The sequence below is a fragment of the Miniopterus schreibersii genome (genome assembly GCF_964146895.1).
Source record: "Miniopterus schreibersii genome assembly, chromosome: 18".
NCBI classification, from domain to species: domain Eukaryota; kingdom Metazoa; phylum Chordata; class Mammalia; order Chiroptera; family Miniopteridae; genus Miniopterus; species Miniopterus schreibersii.
In genome coordinates this window covers 37,432,293-37,453,584 of record NC_138121.1, presented here as the reverse complement: position 1 = coordinate 37,453,584, position 21,292 = coordinate 37,432,293, and the positions used below count along the sequence as shown (strand labels likewise).

Sequence of the window (21,292 nt, the reverse complement as noted above, 5' to 3'; positions counted from 1 at the left end):
AAGGGGATCCCAGAGCCTCGGGAGCAGAAGCCACACCCAGCTGTGGCTCCTTCTGCACCATTCAGGCAGCTGAGCCCAGACTTGCTGGGTGCCTCAGTGGAAGGCTGTGAAGTAGGGAGAAAATGTTCTTTTCCTGCTTAGATGCCAGTGCCTTTGGACAAATAGAAAGGATACATCTAATGCTTAACGGTGAGGGGGGGTCCATGATGCGTAAGACCCACACCCCTCCCCCAGGGCAGTGGATCCCAGGGGCTGGGAGAGAGGACGGGGCAGAGGACAGCCCTGCAGGAACACTGATGGCCTGAGAAGGGCCTGGACCCTTGTGCTTTGTGAGCCTCAGGTTGGGGCCGACAGTGGAGCCAAAGACCAGAGCATCGGAGCCCCTTCCCAGGAAGGGCTCCGGAAGGCAGCAAGAGTTAAAGAAAGGGCCGGAGCCCGGGCGGCTTCCAGGAGTGATGCCAGGCCCGCCCCACTGAGAGCAGCCCTACGCCCAGAGCGCTGGGCAGGGGGCCTCGCAAGGCAAGCTTGGGGATGGATGGGTCATTGCCCTTGGTAAGTGCCCAGAAATTAGAGGCAGCCCAAGGAATGGGCTTAGCACCCCAAATTGCCTTAGATGACATTTCTGCCACCCAGCAAAACAGAGGCTCAGAACAAAATTAAATTGAGTTATAAAAAAATAAATAGCCTTGGCCAGTTTTGCACAGTGGTAGAGAGTCCTCCTGCAGACTGAAGGATCCTGGGTTCAATTCTGGCCAAGGGCACGTACCTCGGTTGAAGGCTCGATCCCTGGCCCCGGTCGGGGCACGTGTGGGAGGCAACCAATGGTGAGTCTCTCGCACATCGATGTTTCTCTCTCTCTCCCCCTTCCACTCTCTCTGAAAAGCAATGGAAAAAATATCCTCAGGTGAGGATTTAAAAAATAATAATAAATAAATGTCAGCCCCATTCTATTCCAATAGGGAATCCAGAAACCCCAGTGTGCAGCCTGAGAATCCCGGCCCGTCGGGGGAGGCTGCTTCTGCCAGTACCAGGAGCTTCCCCAGGGAGGCCCCGTTCCTCTGCCCATGGGCGGCTGCCATTCTGCTCCCCTTCCTGCCCACGTCCAGCATGGAATTTTGAATCCAGGACAGTAAACGGTGATGTTGAGGACAGCAATTCACAGGCTGACGTCCACAGGTGTTGGCTTGTCCCTCAAGGCCTGCTGTTAGCTGGTGCCCACCGACTGCTTGGGCTCCGTGGCCTGAGGAGGCCCCACTCCGTGAGACACCCTGATAGCAACATCTCGAACAAGTGGCTCACCGGCGCGCCCTCTCCTCAGCTCTGCCCCTACCCCTAGCCCCTGACACTTCAAGATTTAGCTCAAACATCATCTCCTTTGTGATGGTTACCCAGGTAAAGCTAACCACACCCGTTCTTTGTGACCTCACTGTACCAGGTACAGAAGGCTCCTGCACTATTTTAGTGAATTTGGAGAGAGAGAGGGAGAAAGAGAGAGAGAGAGAGGAGAGATTAGACGGGGGAGGAGAGATAAATGGAGGCGCCATCAAATACGGCTGCTAACAATTTTGCCAGGTAAAAAGGTATTTATGGAAATACCCCAGCTCCTCCAGCATCACCATTATTTCATAAAAGCCAGGTAATATTAAGACAAAAAGTGATAGGAAGGTCGCGACCTCAGAGCTGAGGATGGGGTTTCAAAGAAAGGTGTCTTGACACGGCCTACATTTATTTACATGCGTTGGTCTCATATTTCTTGTTTGTCCTTGCGTCACAGGGTGGGGACCAGCTTTTGAGACCTTTCGTGGGAGAGTGTGAGCTGTCTGGGTTGCTTGGTGGTCCGTGAGCTCACAGCTCTGGCTGCTGTGGTTTCCCTGGCAACCAGAGCCCCAGGGACGCCGTTCAGATGCTGCCGGAGCAGCCTACGTGCTGCAGGCAGGAGGTTTCTCAGCAAAGCCACTGGCTCCTGGCTGTGACCTCGGGCTTCTGCAGAGGAACCAGGATGTGGGCAGAGCCCCAGGCAGCTGCGGGAGGAGTCGCCAGAGCCCTGGGGAACCCCTTCTGCCTGCACCTGCGATGCCTGCTGTCTCTCAGCAACTGCTGCTGGCGTCAGCACTGACGGGCCGCCAGGGGGAGGCTGGATCCCGGTTCAGAGCCTCTGAGGTTTTCAGAAGGGGTCCCCTTTTCTTGCCAACTGGGTGCAGGCAGGGTGGACCGTGCCCCTGAGGCAGAGCCAGAGCATGGGCAGTGGAGGGCGATCTCCTCCCAGGCCTCTTTGCCAGGCGCCAGGGAGCGAGGCGTCAGATCTGGGGCAGTCCTGGCATCCTAATCCACCAAGGATTCCGGCAGGTGCCAAGTCTCCAGTATCAGGGGAGATGACCTCAGAGCTTTGGATGTGGCTGGCAGGCTACTGCCCAGACTTAAAGGACTCTGGCAGGCACCTGTCACCGAGCTGGACTGGCATCCTTCCCCTACTCCAGACCTTCCAGAAGGGAGCTGAGGGGTCTGGGAAAGAAACGAGGCTCCTAGGGTGAGGCTCAGAATCCCAAAGCCCCTTTTTGAGTGTTTGGCCCCCTGAAGTCTGCAAGCAGCTTTCCTGTTGGGCCGGTGCGGGAAAAGGAGACCTGCTGGGTGGGTGGACAGCTTGGGTGGGAGAGGCCGGAATGAGACCCTCTCTTGCCCCCTGGGACCAACCACTACACCTCATGGTGGGAGGGAAACCGAAATAAGGGCTGCTCTTCACGCCGAGCTCCATTTCCAGGCCTATGCCCCCTTCCTCCCCATCCCCAGTGAGGACTGTTGTCAGGAACTTGTGTGTTGTTTTTTTTTGTTAAACCTCACCAGAGGGCATTTTTTCCATTAATTTTTAGAGAGCGTGGAAGGGAGGGAGGGGAGAGAGAAACATCAATGTGAGAGAGACACAACAATCGGTTGCCTCCTGGGCACACCCAGACCTGGACCAGGGATTGGACCTGCAACCCATGTGTGTGCCCTTGGCCAGAAATGGAACGCACGGCCCTTTGGTGCACAGGCCAGTGCTCTAACCACTGAGCAACACTGGCCAGGGCGGGAACATTTATTATAGCGGAGGAAACCCAGGCTAGGAAGGTTATTTGTGATCCACCCAGAGCCAGAGACCAAAGTCATTGGATGTTTTGGGCATAAGGAGCTATACCATGCATGCCACCAAAAAGCCAGGGTCTGAAGGTCAAATTCCGGACCCACCTCTCACTGGCTGTGTGACCTTGGGCCATGCTAACCTCTCTGTGCCTCCTTTCCTTGTGAGAAAACAGAGGTAATCAGTACATCTACCTCTGGGGCTGCCATGAGGAGCAGTGAGATAATGAATGTGTGACACTTTGGGGGGAGCCTAGCCCACAGAGTGCTCCACTCAGGCGGTTGTTATTGGGGCCATGTGCAGGCTCAGAGTGGGGTTGGCCGTGAGCTCAGTCCTTCCTGACCCTTCTCTCCTCTGTAGCTCCTGCTCATATCATGGGCCTTTCAGACCTAATTTGCTCTGTAATTTTGGTTGCTAAGCAGTAGTGCCGTTTTCCATATTGACCAAGCATAAAATATGGAAGGAAAATGACAGAGCCTGGCCCGGGTCCAGGCCCAGGGGGCTGGCTTTGCACCCTTTGTTCTGCAGCAGTGGAGTTTTTTTCTGTTTTTAATCAAATAAACAAGCCAGCCAACACTCTCCAGTCTCGCTGTGACCTCTTGCAGCCTGGAATTGGGCTTGACTTCAGGGGCCTGGAGCTGAGCCCAGTACCCGGAGGGGGTCAGGCCACGGGGGCTGAGGGTGCTGACGCCTCTGAAGTCAGCAGGTGCTGGGACAGGCGACGCCCCACGTGTGCCTTAGCACCAGGCATCAGGGGACATGTTCACGGTGGAGTCACCAAGCACACCCTGCCCCTTGCTTAGCTGCTTCGTCCCCGGAGCTTGTGCCATTCCGATGATGGAGACTAACCGTGTTGTTCGGAAGTATTAGATGTTCCCGCTCCAATAAAGGCATCAGTGACCATGAATACATGAGATGTGCTTGCGTTTCCAGGTAGTGGGTTGAAACTGTGTGATTTCCTGTTTCACCAGCAGCCTCTTCGCTGGATTCTGGGCCCAGGGTTTCATTCCAGCGAACAGTCTTCAGGCCACAAAGGAAAGAAAAGCAACGTTGGGAGTGAAGTAAGCTGGGCTTCCCCCCTCTGTGATGACGACAGACGCATGTCGTGAACCAGGCATTGACGAGCTCTGTTCCTGGGCCTCGTTGCCTCCCCGCGGTCCGCGTGCTCCCCAGGCTTTTGTACCAGTCTTTGGTCTGTGATTGGACACAGCCTTAATTAACATTTGCTCAGCTGCTGTCCCCTCCTAAAGGCACAGGTTTGCTTTTCCTTTAGAGTTTACAGAAAGTAAAAATAGTAACCATCAGCATCTGTCCCTTAAACATGAGATTAAAAATTTTTTTTTGATCTCTGAACTTTTCATTGGCCTCCTGCCCCCCAAGGGGGTGCCCACTTCTGCTGCCTTAGCACCTCAGAGCTTTGGTGCCCGACCTCTGACACGACTTTGCTGTCCACGATCCTGCGGGTCTGGGCTTTTGGATGTATTGCATGAAGCTCCCGTAGTCCAGGCGTCTCCAAGGTCGAAGTCCTCCCCTCTCCCAGCAGGCGGGGTAGGTGGCGGTCTCAGCCTCCAGCTGGACCTTGATGTTCAGCAGGACCTCATACTCCTGGGCCTGGTGCTGCCCCTCCGCCCAGGTCTGGGCTGGCTCTGGCCCAGGTGCAGCAGGGTCCCGCCGAGCTGCTCCATCTGCCTGTCACAGCGCGTCCACCTCTCTCGGGCTGTTCTCCAAGCTGGCCTGCAGATTTCTCATCGAGCCCAGGTTGATCTCCAAGGACTGGACCATGCATCTCAGCTCTGCCGTCGCCTCAGCAGCTCCTGTCGCAGCTGTCTGTGAGATGACCGCTGTGGTGCTCTCCTCAGCCTGCTGGGACCAGTATTTGTCTAGCTCCTCTCTGTTCTTCAGAGCCAGCTCGTCATACTGGGCCCGATGTCCACCAGGATCTTGCTGAGGTTCTGAGGTTTGGGACATCCAACTCCACGGTCACCCCAGTGTGGGCCATCCGGTTTTGTAGACCATTTATTTCCTCCTCGTGGATCTTCATGAAGAGCAGCCCCTCCTTGAGAGCCTTGATCTCTGTCTCCGGCTGCAGCCGAGTGATACTGGCATCCTCAGTGACCTTCAGAGCCCATTGATGTCACTCTCCATAGACTGGTGCATGGCCAACTGTGTGTCACACTTGACCCTGGAGTCATCAGCAGCAAGACGGGCATTGGCAGTCTGCAGAGCGATGCAGGCATTGTCCACAGAACTCCCAAATAGCCAAGCCCTCAGGTCCTCAATGATCTTGAAGTAATGCCCCCAATCTCTGACCTGAGTCCCTTCTCCAGGTGTTCCTGGAATTTGCTCTCCAGTCTCCGATTATCAGCCTCCAGGCCCCCATCCTCTCCAGCTAGAAGGCCAGGCGGTCATTCAGGCATTGCATAGTCTCCTTCTCTCTCTGGATGCCCCTATGCCCGCCATCCTCGCAGCCAGGCCCCCGGGCCCAAACTGCCCAGATGCAGGTGGAGCGGGACAGAGATCCAGGAGCCTGAGGCGCCGGCGCCTGCAAAGCCTGTGATGTTGATAACGAACGACACGCCCGGGCCTCCTTTCTGCCGCCTCTGTGACGTTTCAAGTTCCTGTGCACCAGCCAAGGGTGTCAAAAATCACGCCACACAGCATGACCTGTGTTCACCTTTCTTCCTCCTGGGCTTCACCACGTGTTCTTTTTGTTTCATTTTGTTTGTTTAGAACAAGTAACAGGCTGTGAGAAAACAGAGTAGCAGGTCACAGTGCCACTCAAGATACTCACTGGAACTGGGCTACTTGGGTGACAAATGAAATAGCTTTTTCAGGATTGAAAACAAGTGTTCCAACAGAACTGGCCCTTGAATGTTCGCAGCAGCTCTATTCACAGTAGCCAAAGGTGGAAACAGCAGATGGGTGGATAAACAAAATGTGGTCTGTATGCACAATGGAATACTATTCAGCATAAAAATGAAGCGCTGCCCTGGCCGGTGTGGCTCGGTTGGTTGCACTGACTGAGAGGTCACCAGGTGGATTCCCCGTCAGGGCACATGACCGGGTTGTGGGCTCAGTGCCCAGCATGGGGTGTGCAGAAAGCAGCCAATCGATGTTTCTCTCTCATCCATGTTTCTCTCTCTCTTTCTTTCAAATCAAGAAAACATATTTTTAAAAAATTAAGTGCTGATACATGTTACAAAGTGGATAAAGCTTGAAAACATGTTAAGTAAAAGGGGGGGGGGCAAACACAAAAAGGTACATCTTGTGTAATTCATTTAAATGAAATATCCAGAATAGGCAAATCTATAGGGTCAGAAAGCAGACGACTGGTTGCCAGGGGCTTGGGGGAGGGGTGACTGCTTGGGGAAGGGGGCTGGGTTTCCTTTTGGGGTGATGAGGAAGTTCTAGAACTAGGTAGCCGATGATTGCACGGCATTGTGAATGTACTAATGGTCACTAATAGTGAAATTGATATCATGTGTATTGTATCACAATTTTTTAAAAACAGCTTTCCTTAAAAGCAAAAGCAAAAATATCTTTCCCAGAGATCTTTTACCCTAAATTCCCCAAAGAGAAAATTAAGCAATGAAGATGTTGGTTACATGGGTGTATGTTGTATGCATTTGTCAAAACTCCTTGAATTGTACTTAACATCTATGAGTTTCACTATATGTCAGTTTTACCTTAATAAAAGCCAATCAAGAACAACAGAAAATACGACTACGCTAGATATACAAATAATCTGTGGAATATGATTTTGTAGCATTTAGAGGGCAGGTTCAACAACACAGCTCTGGGAATCCAACAATTCAGCTACATCGCTGTGCAGAGCTCTGGGAAGTGTGTCATAAAGTTACTTAAATTTCCATGATGTCTAGAAGGATTCACACATGGAATCCTTCAGGGTAGGTGTGTTCAGCAGCTTAGAGGTCACAGCATGTCCCAGTTGCTGATGTCACAATGGTGGGGAACTTGCTTCCTAGTCACAAGAAATCTGAACACAATTTCACTAAAGCTCTTGGGCTACAGAGCAGTCAATAACTGCAAACAGCCCTTGTAGATAAAATGTTTACAGTTGTTATTGGTTAACCCATTGTTGCATCCTTACATCACTGTTGCATGCTATATAAAATCATGTTATTGTATCTGACAAATGCATTGATGAAAGATTTTCCTCATGTTTAAATTAATTGAAACCAGTAAGACTATTTTCAAACAGATGCAGCCCTGGCTGGTGTGGCTCAGTTGGTTGGCATCGTCTCTTGCACACGGAGGTTGCTGGTTTCATTCCTGGTCAGGACACATGCCCAGGTTGCAGGCTTGATACCTGGCAGGGGGCATGCGGGAGGCAGCCAATCGATGTTCCTCTTTCTTTCATCCTAAAAAATCAATAAACTATTTAAAAAAAAATGCAAATATCTAACAACATTCACCAAATAGTTATTGAATGTAAGGTTCATGGGATTATATTAGCACTCGGTTCTGTAGCCCTAATTTCACATCAACTAGATTCCTTGGTTAAATTTTATCCATAATAAGGGTTGTGAAAACTCGCAGTTCCCGAGGAACTTGGTCAGTTTTAGTGTTTATCTCCTCTGGCTCATTCTTTTCTGACAGACAGAAATGGGGTTATATGAGCAACCCTTTAAAATGGCCAAAGTCAAAGGGTGCACGGGGCAAAAAATAAAATTACAAACTCCAGAAAAACCAAAGAGCTGATAAAAACAACAACATAATTTAAGAAAAACATTTCTTGGCTCTGCAGTGAACAATTTATATTGTTAAAATAGAAATCCTGTTTATTAAATTTAAAATTTTATAATCTATAGTTTGACAACATAGAGGTATAACTTTGATTAAAGGACAGAAAATAAATGCTATTAACTTTGTCAATGTCAAAGTAAAAGCTCAAATTATAGAAGTTGAAAGGCAGAAGGGAGAAAGGGGGCTAAAGAGAGGGGGCTAATTTCATCTCACAAAGAGGGGCCAAAAGACTCTGCGTAATTAATGTAATTAGAAGTAGAGGTGTTAGTAGATGACTGGCAGTACCTGGGGCAAGCACACCACCTGACCAGTATGCCCTTCCCTCCACTTCTTAGTAACAGAGCCCAGCATGTTCAGGGTATCATGTGCCCCACCCCAGGCAGTGGATCATTCATAAACCAGTGATTCTCAACAATGGTGCACACTGGAACTACCTGGACAAGATTATAATTTTTGATCTAGTTTATATTAGTTGGGCAACGTTCCTCAGTCTTGATGCTATTGACATTTTGGACTGGCAATTCTCCGCTGTAGGGGCAGACCTGTGTGCTGTAGGATGTGGGCAGTATCCTGACCTCTGCCCCTCGGTGTCAGAAACACGCTTCCCCATCCAGGACAATAAAAAATGCTTGGAAAGAGCCCCCAAAACATTTATTGGCAGAGGTCAAAGTGATTTCTTCTTAGGCCCAGGGGCAGGACTTGGCAGGTGAAGAAACCATAGCTTTTTATTATTGTCCCTTCTATATTCCATGATTTGTAAAAAATGTGTGTGTATTATTTGGTAAAATTTTTAAAGAAAATTTAAAGTATATTTTTTTCTTTGGGGCCTTGGCTAAGCTGGCAACTCTAGTAAGGAATGACTTTTTCTCTCGTTTCCAGGCTGGTTGCCAGTTTAAATCCCCTTCCTTCCTTTCTTGCAATTAAAATCACTCTTTTATCATTCTTCAGGTCCATGACAAGCATAATGTTCTTCATAATAGAAAAAAAGTGAGATGTGCCCCAACTCAAAATCAATTCCAAATTTCTGTCAAAGCTTTTCATCAAGAATAAGGGGTATGGAGATTAAAGATGGTGTGGACGGAGTGGAAGCTACACTTACACTATCCCAGGACCAAATTGGAATTACAACTAAAATATAGAAAAACCATCCTGAATAATCAACTGAAGATGAGCTGGAGAGCACCCTCATAACCAAGGATGTAAAGTGGAGACCACATAGAGACTAGTGGGAAGTGCGGAAGCAAGAGAGCTGGCTGGGCTCCCGCAGGCAGCAGCCAAAGGTCCAGAGGGAGATATCAGCTGTGGGGGGTTCCCACTGAGGACTCTGGGGTCTAAACCCCAATCCGGGCTTCCCAGCCCAGAGCACCAGAACTGAGAAAAGTGCCTACATAATATCTGTCTGTGAAAAGCAGCTGGGTTTCTGACTGCCAGGGAGTGACGGCTGGAAATGAAGGCATCCTCGTAAAGAGCCAATGCACAAAGTTTCATGTGTAGCCACTCACCTTGGGTTCCAGCGGAAGGAAGACAGAGTGGACTGGAGAACCTAAGGTTGGGGGCTATGCAGATAGAGCTCGGAGGGTGGTCATCTGGATTCCTGTGCTGAGTCATTCCCCCATGTGGCAGAGGATATCTTTCTCAGTCAGACCTTTACCATCCAGGAAGCTTTTGTTGGTGTGTGTGGAGGTGGGGGCAGGTGTGAGCAATTGCCCCACCCATTGAAAACTTCTTGCCCCACCTGTGGAGTTTACACCTTGCTGTGGCCTACAGCCTGAGGTTCAATAAGAGACTGAGAATATCAATAAGCCTGCAGGCAGAGGCGGATCTCTGGGTGCTTTTAGTCTTTGCCTGATCTGCTTCTGGACCTGGAACTTGGAAAAGTAGACTTTGGTGCCCATCTTGGTCCTTTCCAAATGCACCCAGACCCAGCAGAGGGAGCCACTACTGTGGATTGCAGATAGCTCCCAACAGGGTACTCAAAGCCAGTCACAAACAGCATCTGGCATTGTTCTGCACCAGAGACCCTCCAAAAAGACTGGGAGTCCTAGCAGATCCACCTAATACATAGAAACAAACCCAAACAGGCAGCCAAAATGGGGAGACAAAAAAATAAGCCCCAAATGAAAGAACAAGAGAAATCTCCAGAAGAAACGCTAAATGAAATAGAGATAAGCAACCTATTAGATACAGAGTTCAGAATACTGATTGTAAGGATGCTCAACAGTATGAGAAAAGGTATGGAAACTATGAAGGAAATTAAGAACGACATAGCAGAAATAAGAAATACATGGGAAGGAATAAACAGCAGACTAGAGGAAGCTGAGGATCAGATCAGCAAATTAGAAGACAGGGTAGAAAAAATCACTCAATCAGAGAACCAAAAAGAAAAACAATTAGCCCGGCCAGGCGTGTCTCAGCGGTTGAGCATCAACCTAGGATCCAGGAGATCATGGTTCCATTCCTGGTCAGGGCACATGCCTGGGTTGCGGGCTCGATCCCCAGATGGGGGTGTGCAGAAGGTAGCCAATCAATGACCCTCTCTCATCATTGATGTTTCTATCTCTCTCTCTCTCCCTTTCCCTTCCTCTCTCTGAAATCAATAAAGATATATATATATATTTTTAAAAAAAGCAAAACAAAGAAAAAACCAAAAAACAGGAGGACAGTCTAACGGAGCTGTGGGACAACATGAAATGTACCAATATTCACATCATAGGAGTGCCAGAGGAGGTCGAAAGTAAGCAAGGATTAGAGAACCTGTTTGAAGAAATAATGGCAGAAAACTTCCCTAACCTGGTCAAGGAAAAAGTCACACAAGCTCAGGAGGCACAGAGAGTCCCAAGCAAGAAGAACCCAAAGAGGCGCACACCATAATTAAAATGCCAAAAATCCAAGACAGAGAGAATCTTAAAGGCAGCAAGAGAAAAGCAATCTGTTACCTATACAGGAGCTCCCATAAGGCTGTCAGCTGACTTCTCATCAGAAACTCTACAGGCCAGAAGGGAATGGCATGAAGTATTCAAGGTAATGAAAAGCAAAGATCTGAAACCAAGATTATTCTATCCAGCAAGGCTATCATTCAAAATAGATGGTGAAATAAAGAGCTTCCCAGACAAAAAATAAAAAGGTTAAAGGAGTTTATTACCACCAAACCAGCATTGCAGGAAATGTTAAAGGGACTGCTGCAATAAGAAGTTGAAAGTTGAAATACAGAGAATGAGAAACACAGGCATAAAGAATTAAAATGTCATTAGACAAGCACCTGTCAATAATAACTCCTTAACCCTTAGCTCAGTAGTTAGATCGCTGGCCCACAGACTGAACGGTCCCAGCTTCGATTCTGGCCAAGGGCACGTATCTCAGTTGCAGGCTCAATCCCCAGCCCCAGTCAGTGCATGAGTGGGAGGTGACCAATCCATGTGCCTCTTTCACATCGATGTTTCTCTCTCTCTCTCTCTCTCTCTCCCTTCCACTCTCTCTGAAAAGCAATTGAAAAAATATCCTCAGGTGAAGATTAAAAATACTACTAATAATAACAATAACCTTAAATGTAAAAGGATTAAATGCTCTAATCAAAAGACCTAGGGTAGCTGAACGGATCAGAAAACCTGACCCAAATATATGCTATCTACAAGGGACCCACCTCAGAAAAAAAGACTCACAGGATGAGAGTGAAGGGATGGGAAAAATTTTTCCATGCAAATGGAAATGAAAAAAAAAGCAACAAAAAACCTGGGGTAGCAATACTCATACAGACAAAATAGACTTCAAAATGAAGGCCATAAAAAAGAGACAATAAAGGCCACTACATGATACTATAGGAGCCAATCCAACAAGAGGATATAACCCTGGTTAACATATATGCACCCAATACAGGAGCACCCAAATATATAAGAAAACTTCTGTAAGACTTTAAGGGAGAGGTAGACAGCAATTCGGTCATAGTAGGGGACCTTAACACCCCACTGAGTTCACTGGACAGATCATCCAGACAAAAAATCAACAAGGAAACAGTGACTCTAAATGACACACTAGATCAGATGGATTTAATTGACATGTACAGACCATTCCACCCCAAAGCTGCAGAATAGGCATTCTCCTCAGGTACACATGGGACATTCTCAAAGATAGATCACGTAGGACACAAAACAGGTCTCCACAAATTCAAGAAGATTGAAATAGTATCAAGCATCTTCTCGGACATTTACACCATGGAATACTAACACAGCTGTAAAAAAGAAGGATCTCTTACCCTTTGGGACAGCATGGTGGGACCTGGAGAGTAACATGCTAAGCGAAATAAACCAGTCAGAGAACGACAAATAGCACATGATTTTACTCATATGTGGAATCTAATGAACAAAATAGGTCCAGAGACATAGAAGCATGGAACAGACTGAGGGATCTCAGAGGGAAGTGGGGGGGGGGGTGAGATTAAGCAGGGAATTTATATGTATATATATGGACACAGACAATAGTGGGGTGAAGGCCTGGAGGGGGTGGGTGCAGGGTGGAGGGGATCAATGGGGGCAAAAGGGGGATATCTGTAATACTTTCAACAATAAAGTTAAATTAAAACATAAAAAGAAAAAAAGGAATAAGGAGCGTGTTGAGCAGCAGCATCCTGTCACACCCACTTAGATCTCAGTCCAAAACCAGAGGACCAGTGGACAGGTCAGTGACGACAGAACTGCTGACACCAAAGCAGAAGGTCATGCTCCCAATCAGACCATCTGTTTTCCTGCAAAATGCTCTTTCCTCCTGCAAATGAGTGAAAAGCCTGTGATTCCAGACCTTTAACCAACTGATCCTTAATTAATCCACAGTCCCAATTTCTTAAAAAATGCAACTCCGACTTAGTAGGAAAAAATGTGATTTTGCATAAACTACTCCTCACTCTGAGTCAGGAGCAAAGCCCTGGCTTCTGACACTGCCCATGATATCCCCACCCCCACCCCAGCGGGTCCACCGCTCCTGGCTAGTTCTTCAGGCCCAGCACAGACTTATCTCCTTCAGCCTACTTTTTACACCACAATGTCACATTTTCTGTTTCCCCCAGGCCCAGAATCCCATGCAGGCAGAGGATCCCCCAGCTTCCTGCTGCCATGTCCTGGTGGCGTCACCTCTGTTTTGGAAAACCTGAGCATCAGGCAGGGGGACCAGTCTGCAGGGACCAGAGGCAATGCTGTTCGCTGCCTCTCCTTCCTCAGGCTGCTTGGAGGCACAGGGGGCTGGGTGGGCCCCGGGTTGTCCTCAGCAACTCTATCTCCGTGGAAAAGGGAATGGCAGGCACAGGCTCCCCTGCGGGGTGCTGGCTGGGGGCCAGGCCTCACTCCGTGTTCCCCAGCTAAACTGGATCCAGCTGGTGCCCAGGAAGCTGATAGCAACAAACGTGTTCCTGGGGTAGCCAGTCCTTCCTTCCTACTGTGGGGAGCCTCAGGCCCCAGCCGCAGCCGGATGGAGGTGTGGGAGGAGCCCTAGGCCCATGGGATTCCAGAAGAGCAGTTTTGGGGGGCAGGGGGGAGGACGCTGCTCATCTTGGAGGTCAGGGAGTGCAGGGGTGGGAAGTATGCTTTCAAAGATTTCTTCAGTGATGGGATGGAGGATGGTAGGACAGGCTGGGGAGCACAGCAGGAAAGAAGGCAAGGAAAGGGAAGGAAGGGAAAGAGAAGGGGAAAGGAAAGGGAAAGAAGGGAAAGGGAAGGGGAGGGGAGGGGAAGGGGAGAGGAAAGGGAAGGGGAGTGGGAGGGGAAAGGGAACAGGAAGGGGAAGAAGAGGGACCCCACTAAGGTCGGGAGCCCAGGCGTCCATGTGGTTGCTCCGTGGGCCTCTGCCCTAGGCCTCAACATCACCGTCCAGGCCGAAAGCTCTGGCCATCACTGCCGCGGGCCAGCGGTATGGCGCAGGGAATGAGGCCCATGCTCCCTGGTGGCAGGGGTGCCTCCCAGAAGCTGCACGGACCACTCCCACTTACCTTCCCAAGTCTCCTCAGCACACGTGCGAGGGAGATGGGCAGGTGCGACCTACTCCCGGAGGCTGCGGTCCCAGTGAAAAGTTGGGTTTAGTTCCCAAGGAGCTGAGTCTGCCACGGGCCTCAACACCTACTTACTGGGTGGAGAAATAATCTCATCTGATGCTCACAGCAATCCTTTGAGGTCTGTGTGGTTGTCCCCATCTTATAGCCCTGGGACACCTGGCCCCAAGTCCAGACCACCTGCTGACTCCTGGGGCACCCTAGACACTGTCTTCCCCACCTCTGTGTGAGTCTGTAGTCCTTTCCACTCCGACCAGCTGTGTTCCCACAACGCATCCCACAGTGGGAGGAGCCAGAACCTTCTAGTTCCCATAGGGGCTCCAAGCAGGGCATGCTGGGGCTCCAAGGCTAGCTCCGTGGGGGCCTGGCCTCCGACCCTTCACCTGAAGGCTCTGATCACCCGGGGAAGACCTGCTCCTGACATCAGCTCCCTCCAGTGCCCCCTCCTCCCCTCCCCAGGCTCCCACTGGCCTCCATCATCCTACAGTTTCCTTCACAGACAGCTGGCTGGGGTCTCAGTGTCCCACCACTGCAGGGCCCTGGGCCTGGGTTGGAGAGGTGGTTTCCTCCTGCCCAGAGCCTATGCCTGAGCCAGGAGCTGCTGGGAACACTGTCTGGTTTCTGGGTGTCGCCCCCTCCCCCCACAGGCCTGCCCGCTGTCTCCCTGTCTGCCTTCAACAGGAGCTGCAGGCTCCCACCATCACCAGAGAAACAGGCCTCTGCGTAATCCGTGAGGAATGTGGCCTCCAGGTGCAAGACCGTCTCCACGACTCTCCAGAACCCCCAGACTTCCTGGAGCAGTGCTTGCCGCCACTGCAGCGCGTCCGTGACACAGGCTCCTAAACACGGTGAAACCCCTCTGCTGGGTGAGGGACTCGACTCACCTCCCGTCATCCATGTATCCACTCACTGTTTGTTGAGCACCTACTATGTGCCGCACTGTGCTACGTGCAGGGAATACAATTATGAAGGATTAATTCTCACGGTCCAGAGGGGAAGGTGGTTGTCACCTACAATCTTCTCAGGGGGTATCTGAGTACAGTATGTGTCCTGTGCACCCGCCTCCACCACATGGACAGACTGAGGCCTTGCATGTGCTGGGCTCTGTCCCACGACAATGCAGCAGAAAAGCGAGAAGCTGCGGGCTCTGAGCACAGAGGGCTGGACTCAAGGGGACGCGGGGGTGCCGCAGCCAGACCCATCACTGGGCCAGCCCCTGGCCGCAAGCACTGGCTGACAGACCGCAGAGGGGCTGCCCTGTGTGGACGATCACACTCCATTGACTATCCCTAGCGCGTGGCCGGCCTCGCACCTTGAGGTGGGACAAACCCTGGGCATCGTATGTGCCTCAGCTCCCTGTGGGGTCAGGCAAAGCCGCCTCCGCTGGGACTGTCTCTGCTAAGCTCTGCTCCTGGCCTATCCTCTCCGCCCTGTCTCCTGAGAAACCCCTGCCACAAACCTCTTCCTCACACGTCCCTGTGTCCCTGTCTGCACCCCGCCTGCAGCTCTGCTCTTGGCACCTCACCTGGTTCCTGAGCTGCCAGCCCCTCGCTCCTGGAGTGTTCCAGCTTTCACCCCTCATCATCACAGTGTTGCACCTCCCTGGGGCCACATCAGCACTGGAGCAACTCTGGCACTCAGCCTGTGCTGCAGCAGCTCCGGTCTTGGGAGACCCTGCCCATGTTTGGGGCTCAGTGGTTCTGGCCTCTGGGCAGGGTGAACACCTGCATCATCAGAGGCTGTTATGTTGGTTAAACGGGAGCCCACTGGTGTGTAGTGTTTCCCACAGCACTGGGCACGTCAATAAAGTCAAGCATTCCCAGCTGCTAGGGGCTGGTATGCCGGGAGGGTTGCTCCCTGGGAGACTTCCTGGAAGAGGGGGCTTGGAGCTGACAGCTGGAGGAGGCTCCTTCCCACCTCTCACAGTGCTCTTGCCTCCTTGGATCTCACCACGCGCCAGGTCAGTGACAGGTGGGAGGCTTACTTATGTCTCACATACTGAAATGCTGACACCCAGAGGGGGGAGGGCACAGCCCGAGGGACCCCAAGCAGAGCTAAGACAGAACTGGGCGTCCTTGACCTGAGAGGAGACAGGCTTGTGGGTGGCAAGGGTGGCTTCCTCCCTTGACCCCTATAGTCCCCTAGACGCCACGCTGAGTCCAGGGGACAGGCCGCCAGGAGCACCCTCAGATGCCTCAGCCTCAAAATGTGAGTGAGCACGGGTGCCCCTCTCCTGATATCTAAGGGGAGACGTGGCATGTCCTGTCCTCCTGAGGGGCTGGCGAGGGCACAGGGACCTGCTGTGCCCCGAGGGACACTGGTTTGAGCAAAGCAGCGTTTGCAGCTCCTCGGCCAGTGGCACTGGGCCCTCTCCTTCCCGCAGCCTTTTCTGGAGGCTGAAACCTTAGACTGATCCCGGAGCCAGACAGGCGGGCAGACGAGCGCATTCTTCTCAGGGGCCACGGCCGCTGCCACCGCCGCCTCCCCCCCTCTCCTCGCCCAGGAGCAGGGACGGGGAGGGCAGGGCCTGCCCAGGCCTGACCCCAGACTGGGTTTCAGGCTGTGTGGCCTAGAGGGCCGGCTCCCTGGGGACTTGGTGGGGGTGGGACGGAAAGCCCCAAAGGCCCTAGTCTATGGCTGGGAGTCTGGCGGGAGGGGCTGAGAGGAGCTGATCCAAGGACCCCCGACCCCTGGGCATCCAGATCTGGCCCTCGCCCTGGCTGTGGGTACTTCTGCCCTGTTTCTGGGCAAATCCTGGCTTGTCTAGCCTCAGTTTCCCCAGTGACTGCCACCAGCTCCAGAACCATAGACGCCAGAGAACTGAAACTTGCGCTGTGAAAAGAACTCTTTCCGTTTTCAAAAGCTACCAGCCCCAGCCAGTCTGGCTCAGTGGTTAGTGTGTCGGTCCTCGGGCTAAAGGGTCCAGGTTCGATTCTGGCGAAAGGCACATGCCTTGGTTATAGGCTACATCCCCAGACAGGGGTGTGAGCGGGAGGCAACCAATCAATCTCTCTCTCTTTCCCTTCCACTCTCTCTGAAAAGCAATGGGGAAAAAACAAAAAAAAACCCCATCAGAGGCCACTTGGCTGGTCTGTGTCCCCCAGTGAATGGAAGGCAGGTGCAGCACATGGGCTCACCCCAGACAGAGCCTATGCTGCTGGCCCAGTCTGCCCTCTCTTTAAAATGTGCTCCTGGCACCTCCGCCCCACAGGAGCAGGGCTGGATGTGGCCCTGGGATGCACAAGGAGGTGGGGTGGGAGGCAGCTTCCCTCCACAGCTCCCCTGTGTGGCAGGCTGGCATCCTTGATCTGGGTTTGGGCCTCAGTTCTGCTCACTGGGTGGGGGCAGGGGTCATCTTAAGCACCATTCTGGCTGCCAGGTCACCTGGGACAGTGTGCCTCTTGGGGAGGTGGCGTGGCCTTTGGAAGTCACATCCTGAGCCCTGGGCACACTGGCTGTGAGAACCAGCCTCTGAGCCTCAAGGCTCAGCTCGTCTCCCAGATGGGCCCTCAGGCGCGCTGTGTGGCCAGGTCCGGCTTTCCCAGGCACGGTCTTTGGTCTAACAACTCTATGGCTAGCTGACTTCCCTGGCCCATCCAGGCTCCTGGTGCGCGGGCAGGGCCAGGGGGCTGGTGGGGGCAGAGGACCGAGGGGCCGAGGGCCTCGTCCAGAATCTGGAAGGAGGTGGAAGGGCGCCTGGAGACCAGGTCCCCGCCTCTGGCTGGGGGTGTGCGCTGATGAGTTACAGGCGTCGTGGGCCGACAGGAGCCTCAGCAGCCAGTCACTAAGCTGGGCTGTCTGCGCCATTCCCATGCTCCCAGTAAACACACCTGTCCCTCCTGTGGACGAAAAGGGGCCACATACCAAACCTGACTAGCTCAGGGGGGCCTGTGAGGCGGCCTTGCAAACTCAGAGACCTAAAATAACCACAAAGGATGGTCTGAAATGAAAAAATTTTAAGTCACGCCCTAAGGCAGTATTTTTCCTTCACGAAGGTTAATCTTCACCTTAACTAAGTCTTTTGCAAGGGAGATAACATGCCTGATTAAGAGCCTTTGCAAAACAAAGCAATTCCCCCTCCCCCCCAAAGCACCAGGGCAGAGACTAGGAATCCTCCCATTGTTATTGTCATCTTGTTAACTGTCCTGCAGCCACCTACGTAAAAGAAATATGTGTCTTTCATTTTACTTTTTATCCAACCCCAGAGGTTTCCTGGCTTGGTTTCCTGGCTTGGCCTTCACAGTCCATCACCCATGGATTTCGTGTGACCCACTTACAGCCCCTCCTCTGACTGGAATCCATAAAGTAGGGCGCAGAACTCCCTTCTCCGAAACATTATTTCAATCCGTTAAGGTTTTGGCTCCTGGACATATGTTGATAGTTTGGCTCAAATAAACTGACAAAAATTCTTCACAGGTTTGAATGTCCCAACACCCTGCAGCAGGAAGCACCTTTCCTGTCCCGTTCCCTGGGGAGGGCGCGGGAGGGCTCAGCGCAAAGGGATAAGGCTGCTGTCGCCCAGCTAGGGCACTGAGCCAAGACATTCACACGGGGAGCCAGCGACAGACACAACCCTGGAGGAAGCGGGTGCTGAGGAGGGGCGGCAGGAACCTGCTCGAGGGTGGGCAGGACTCCGCCCCGGCTGGGGTGAGCATCCTAGGCTGTCTGCACACATCCTTGGGGATCTTTGTAGACATGATGTGCCCCCCCCCATCTTACCAGTCACATCAAGGGCAGTGATGCAGATTTTACCTGACTTCTGAGTTTGAGGGAGGCAAACCCACTCGAGCCAGCTGAGGAAAAGGGAAATGTTAGAATCTGGGGGTGCCTGACAGTGAGGAAGGCTGTGGTGCCATCAGGTTTTCATGACAACAGGGACCAGGAACTCATGCCAGCAGGCCTCTCACAGTCTCGATTCTGCATCTAGACCACAGGTCAGCTCACTGTGGTCAGCTCCCCTGTGTCAGGAAAGAGCCTCTAACAGACCTGGGTGTGACACTCTCGGCTCCCATCACCCGAGGGGAGAATCCAGGAGGGCCCGACTGGCCTCAGGACAGGTGTCTGTCCCTGGCCCACTGCCTGGCTCAGCCTGTCAGGTGCCCATCTCTGGCCCACACGAATGTGGAACCTCGGAGACGGGAAGGGAAGTGAGCCAGACAGATGCCCACTGAGGTCACTGCGGCCAAGCAGTGGATGCCCGGGTGCGGCTGCTGGACTGCGATCCTGAAGGTCTGCCAGCCTGCCAGGTGCCGCGGTCAAGAAGGCACGGTCCTCGGGTTCAGTTGAGCAGACGTTTATTAAGCACCTAAGTGCAAGGCACTGTGCTAGGTGCCGTGGGAATACAAAGTGAACACAGAGGTCCCTGCCCGCGAGGAGCTCACAGTCTAGAGAGGGAGGTAAGACACGGTACACGATCGGCGATCGGCAGCAGTGACACCAGCCCACGCGGCCAGTGCCGGAAGCAAGACAGTGCGGCAGGGTCCCAAGACACCACGGGCTGCTTCCGCTCAGCAGCACAGGGCAGGGTACAAAGTGGGCTCAGGGCCAGGCCTGTGAAGGAGAAGCATTTGGGAGAAGGGGCATTTCCAGCAGAGAGGAGGTATGCACGGAGGCAGGAGCCCACAGGTGACCGAGGGAGTGTGTGAGGCTGCAGGGAGTGGGGGTGGGCTGTACAAAGGGGGCAAACAAGTGGGCACCGAGGTGGACAGCCAAGGAGACCAAGCTCGGGGTGTCCGAGCAGGGTGCTCTGGTCTCAGCCACTGAAGACCACTGGGCAGGGAGCAGAGCAGCGCTGTGGTCACAGGCAAGAAAGGGGCCAGGGTGGGCGAGGATACCTGGGGGTGGGTGTGGGTGAGGGGACCTGAGAGCAGGGGAGGAGGGGAGAGGAGGACAGTGAGGCAGATGCAGGCAGAGGGCCTGGGGGTGAGTCTGAGGATGCCCCAGGACTCCAGGGAGAGTTGAAACACTCCTGAAGGGCAAAGAGGGGGCAGCTGGAGTTCGGGAAGAGCCGTGAGTCCTAAGGGTGACAGTGCAAGTTTCTCAGAATGTGTCCGTGGACCACCTGCAAGGAGCCATAGGGAGCCTGGGAAGGTACAGGTCTCCAGGCTTTCCTCCGGAGCCGAGAATGAGCATCTCTGGGGACAGCGCCCCGGGATCTGCACTTTGAGTGAGCGCCGCCTTCCCTACCATGAGTCTGCGGCTGGTCCAAAGTTTGAAAACCACCTGTCAGGAAGAGGAGGGTGTTGAGGACCGGCCTTGGGGGAAAGGAAGGAAAAGGAATGAAGAGCGGCGAGGGGGGAGGGAACCTCAGCTCATAGGGAAAGGCCGACGTGTCGACCGTCATGGCCATTGCCGGACAGAGTCTGAGAAAAGGCGGCCCTGGCAGTGAGGGGTGTGGAGGATTCTCCGACAGTGGAGGCCAAATCTGCAAGCCGAGAAATGAATGGGAAAGTGGCAATTAACAAAGATGATTCTTAAAGGAAATCAGGTTATTTTATTTTAATCGAAAGCATCTGAAATATGTAAAGTGTGAGGAGGTAGGTAATGACCAGTTTGGAGATGAGAGGAGCAAAATACAGAAGGGAGGTAGCACAGGTGAGGACACAGGTGAGAGCTCCCCAAAGGCAGGCCTTGTCTCAGAGGTGTGTGGGAGGCAGGCTGGGATCCAGGGGAGAGGCAGGGGACCTGGTGCCTGGGGTGCTAAGAGCATCCCGGAGAGTATATGTTTCCAGGTGCAACAGGGGCCACAAGCCTGAGCAAGACAGATGTCCTTCCTCCTCTCACTGACACCAAAGGTAGCATCAGCCGAGTCCCTGGTGACACAGCCAAGGTCAAGCCTGCCAGACGCAGACCGGCCATCCAGGACAGCTGAGATGCCTTCTCACTGCTTTTCTAGCCGACAGTCTCCAGGATCTCAAACACAGGCTACTTGGCACAAAGCCAAACAAGTCTCTTCCCAGAGGAGAAAGCCTGGGGCTTGGGACAGAATGCAGCCGGGAGCGAATCAGCACCACCACCTACGCATCCTTGGACCCGACAACCTCTGAGCAGCAGACAACCATCTATGGGAGGATGGCACCCTGTCCCCGCCCCCAGGAAGGCCACGGGACTCCACGGGAAGGCCACGAACTACAGGATGCAGAGCCACTGGGCAAGAAAGCCTAAAGGAGGCACAGGACCGGGCCGCCCACCATGGTAGGCGGGCACCGAGAAATACTCACGTAGTGTCAACACTGAGCTGAGTGTCAAAAGGAAGCTAAGAACAGGTAATGACTGTTTTTAATGGTTTGAAAATCGAGGTTTTAAATATTAAATTTAACTAAACTGGATGGATTTCAGAAAGACAGTGAATCATGTTTCCTGTTATAATTCATCAAGAA

General features: G+C 52.5%; 1 protein-coding gene and 1 pseudogene across 2 annotated transcripts in view; both read right to left on the bottom strand.

Moving 5' to 3' along the window:
- SIAH1 (siah E3 ubiquitin protein ligase 1) overlaps nt 1-21,292 on the bottom strand; it is an 81,957-nt gene that overhangs the window by 44,148 nt on the left and 16,517 nt on the right. The gene's annotated exons all lie outside the window — the stretch shown is intronic.
- Nucleotides 4,525-20,262, bottom strand: LOC308548068 (keratin, type I cytoskeletal 18 pseudogene; annotated as a pseudogene). Its single transcript has 2 exons — nt 20,100-20,262; nt 4,525-5,602 (listed from the first exon to the last, which is right to left on the bottom strand). The product of its transcript is annotated as a keratin, type I cytoskeletal 18 pseudogene (transcript).